The following is a 4,197-nucleotide window of genomic DNA, read 5'->3' on the forward strand; positions in this document are numbered from 1 at the left end:
CCAAGTCTGATGTTCAATTTTTACCACACAAGTAGAGCAGCTGGAGCTGCATTTTGCTCTCTTTGTACCACAATGTTAAAGTCACCGGTGTGCTAGTGATGGGAAGAGACGCCGCCGCTTATTGCTGTGCACGGAAATGTGAACACGTGCCATCACTTGTAGCCGTGTGCCTTTTATGTAGCATCTTGTTTTTAACACACCAATTGTAAAAATAGGTTACGGTAATAGCAGTGCTCTTTTTTTTTCTTCTTTTTTTTTTTTTTTTTTTTTTAACTGATGGTGAGAATCTTAACTGTAAAGGAAAAGGTGTTAAAAGTTACAATTTTAGTACTTTTGTGGTTTAGGCCTAGTCTACAGACACATGCTGATACCTATTAGTGCCTTAACAGCTGTGAGCTGCATGCTGTCCAGGTTTTGAAAGCTCTCCCGTCGGAGCGATGGTAGCAGCTGCCCCTTATGATTCCTGTGTAGCCAACACGATAAGGTGTGGGCTTCGGTATTGAAGTACTGAAATGTTCCGTCTCGGTACCTCAAGATCACAGCTGACACTCAATTAGATTGCAGGTAATAAACATTTTGGGTCCTTTCACACAAGCGTTCCATTTGTTTCATCAGTTAAGTCACGGCTTTTCAAATTAAGGGTCGGTTCACACCATAGAAATGCAGTCCAGATGCTTTTCTGCATGCGCATTTTTGATTCAGTCCAGTTCTTTTTTTTATTTTCTTAATCTTAAATAAGGACATGTGCATTTTTGGTGCAATGTACAGTAAAAATGGAGCATGTGTTTTTTTTTTTTTTTTTTTTGGGGGGGGGGGGGGGGTTCCCTCCAACTGGAACTGCAAGCACTGGTGTGTACTATGCCTAAAAACTGATCCCCTTCCTTATCAGTTATACAACAGATCAAACCATTTGTCTATTTTACATCCCTTTTTTTTTTTTGTCTGTAAGTGTAAACAAACCTCTCCTCATGCTTCCTAGTGTGGCCGTCACTGATCGTCTGTTCCCTGTTATAGGGAAAGGTGATCAGTGACATCACATGCCAAGCCACTCCCGCCAACAGTAAAAAAAAAAAAAAAACACACACTCGCACTTAACTCCTACACTGCCCCCTAGTGGCATTTGTTATCGCACTGATCGCTGTATTAAAGTGGTTGTAAACCCATGGGGGGATCCTTTTAGCTGGAAAATGGTCCGGGGCTTAAGTGGTTAACAAGCAATCACTTTAACCCTTTGTTGCATCTCAATGCTGATGATGTCCTGTAATCTCTTTGCACCCCCAGTGATGGCTGCATGGCATTTGTCAGGGTGGGTTTCCTGGCGGTGTCTATGTAATGTGTGTGGAAGTTGCCCTTTAGTGATCTACATTGGACTCTCTTGCAGACAAGGTTATAATGCAGTACAATAATTAGAAGACAGGGGCAGAGTGTGCTCATCTTTCCAGAGGAAGTGCTTGAACAAGGACTTTTTACAACATTATTACTAAGTATTATTATTTTAATGAAGGCTTAAGATTTTTAAAAACGTTGAAAGATTACTTTTAAAATTACATTGCTATGTTAAAATTTGTGAGATCTTCATAATTAGGTTAATATATCTGCAGTTTTCATCAAAATTTTACTCGGTGATCCTGCCTTGAATGTCCTTGGTCAGGCACTTCCTGTTAGTGACAGTGCTCTTTCCTTGTCTCCTAGTTGTGCTCCTGCATTGTCGCCCTGACACACAGGCTTCCTATGGGGGCTGCAAGTGGCTGTTCCAGCACCCGTTTGGCTGGATTCACACCAATGCAGTTTTAGTGCTTTTTGCATTTTGCAGAGTTGCACCACAGTCCATTTAACATGGTTTCCTATGAAACACGTTCTGTAGGGCAAATCTGCAAAAAGGTGTGAATCCAGCCTTACACAGTCATGACATAGAAACGGCTAGAGGAAGGCAGCACTGACATGCAACAAAGGAAGAAAAACATATTTTCCCATTGATCAGTGTTCCTGTAAATAGAAAAGCACAACTATTGATTCTACTATTTTGTCCTGTTTTAAAATTAGACCAACCTTATGATTCTGTAACAAAGTGGTGCAAAAAAAAAATGCAGAGAAGTGGCTGCTTTATTTTCAAATAAAGTGAAATGAAAGTATAAAATGAAACCTGTAATGTCAAAGACAGGCTTGAAGTGGGAGCTCAAGGTGAGCCATGTGAAAACACGTGCGTATACCTGAGTAGGGTGAATATGTGGATGAGTGGCAAGTCACAGCAAAGGACTGTGGGAAAGTGGGCATGTGTATCCTCAATGAAAAAGGCAGAAATCAACACCATACCAAACCTCCGATATATACCCCAGGAAGAGCTTGAGAGGTTCTGTACCCGCCATGTGTAGATGACTGACATACGAGTGCAGGAGGAGCCCACCGTTATAAGAAGGGGAGTGCTCACGCATGCGCACCTAGGACATTCAGATGACACAGTACAACCTGGCACACTGATGCCGCGGGATTGTGGACATCATCCACCCCTGAAGAGTGAGCTAGGGACTCACGAAAAGAGTCAGGTACACTAAATGCCTGTGTGTCATATGATTGTTACTATGTACCATTATTTTTTTACTTGTTTGTATCCTTCATGAATTGCCAATTGTTGGTGATATTTATGCATATATTATCTCTTAACTGAATACATTTTTATACTGTATTTACTGCTAAAGTGCAGTATATAATGAAATACAACCCTGTGCACCACCTTAACCTCCTTCTCTACCTGAGGGATTCCTAAAGTGTACAGTATGTACAGATATTTTTTTAAAGTATGGTACACTGCCCCCTGATGGATAGTCCCATGTGCCCAACAGCAGTACTGAGGGAAGTGCTGGTTTCGTGTAGCACTGTCGTAGTTGGTGCCATTGAATTACGCCAGTCCTAAGCCTTTGGCAGGCTCTTTATAGAGAGGTATTCGTGTGGCCTTGGGTAGGTCCTAAAAAATATTAATGATATGATTAAACATATGTAATATTAAAAGGTCAGTGCGCCCATAAAATATATCCGTTTTGGGGGATGCTGAGGCGCTTAATGTCCTCCTGAGGTGCTATGATCTCTTTGGTACCCGAATTCAAAAGCCATTTGGGTCCCCAGCTACCCCCAACTCCTGCTCTTCCTCAATGGTAGAGAAAAGCCAGCACTGCGAGGAATTCCAATGGTATTTGTATCCATAGACCAGCCCAAGGAATGATCCTGCAAAGTAGGATGAATGAACTCTCCTGGAACTGGATGAGCTACTTCTAGAACAGCAGAGAAAGGATCCGATATAGCCTGAGAATGGACCAGGGTAAGTAACTTGGGGAAAAGTTACCCTGTGAATCTTCTACAAAATCTGAGAAGTGGTTAACTCCATTACTAAAGGACAAGAATATGGGGGTGTGGAAGATGTAGATCCTTCTACTACAGAACAAAGTGGGTACAGACTGTAGTCAATAAAAGCAGTGCAGACACTGCTCATTCCAAATAAACAGATGTGAGGGGGGAAAAAAGCAGAGGTTCAGGAGCTCACAGAGGACCTTACCAGAAGGCAAAACAGCAAGAAATTATTTCATGAATATATAGGGTGACATTTCAGTCATAGGAGGCGCCTAGTGGGCTGAATCACGTGAGCATGTTTTTTTTCTTGTGACATCAGCAACACCATCACTACCTTCCTGTTCCTAGCTCTGTCCCTAATCAGTTTTTGAATTGGCGCTCAACTTGGGGTGGCCCTCAAAAAAAAAAAAAAAAATCTGTAAAACAGGGACTAAGAACCGCTTGTATTGGCCAATACAGGTGCAGAGATCTGGAGATCTTGCTACCAGAGTCCCATAGAGATGTAAGAAATTACTGGATGAATCCAATAATTATCTCCTGGGAAAAGTTTAGTTACCTATGCAGTGGGGCTCCACCTGCACTGCAAGGGTTAAAAGGGGAAAGATCTTTGGGCCCAGCTTCTCCTATGGGTCACAGGAGTATACTTAGTTCTGCACTCCTGTGACCCATATTCAGGCGACAGCAGCCTGAAGGTCGCTGCCGGCTGACGTCACTCAGCTGGTCCAGACTATGGAGGGATTCCGACTTTAATCTCAGGATCTACCCAGATGCCTGGACAAGCTGCTGGCTCAGTCTCTCAGTGCTCCACACTCGCCCCCTCCACAGTCCAGCATGCCAGTGAGCACTGGAGGGGCA

Source organism: Lithobates pipiens, unplaced genomic scaffold (assembly GCF_037356315.1).
Source record: "Lithobates pipiens isolate NorthernLeopardFrog02 unplaced genomic scaffold, aLitPip1_a1.2 Scaffold_28, whole genome shotgun sequence".
In the NCBI taxonomy this organism is placed as follows: domain Eukaryota; kingdom Metazoa; phylum Chordata; class Amphibia; order Anura; family Ranidae; genus Lithobates; species Lithobates pipiens.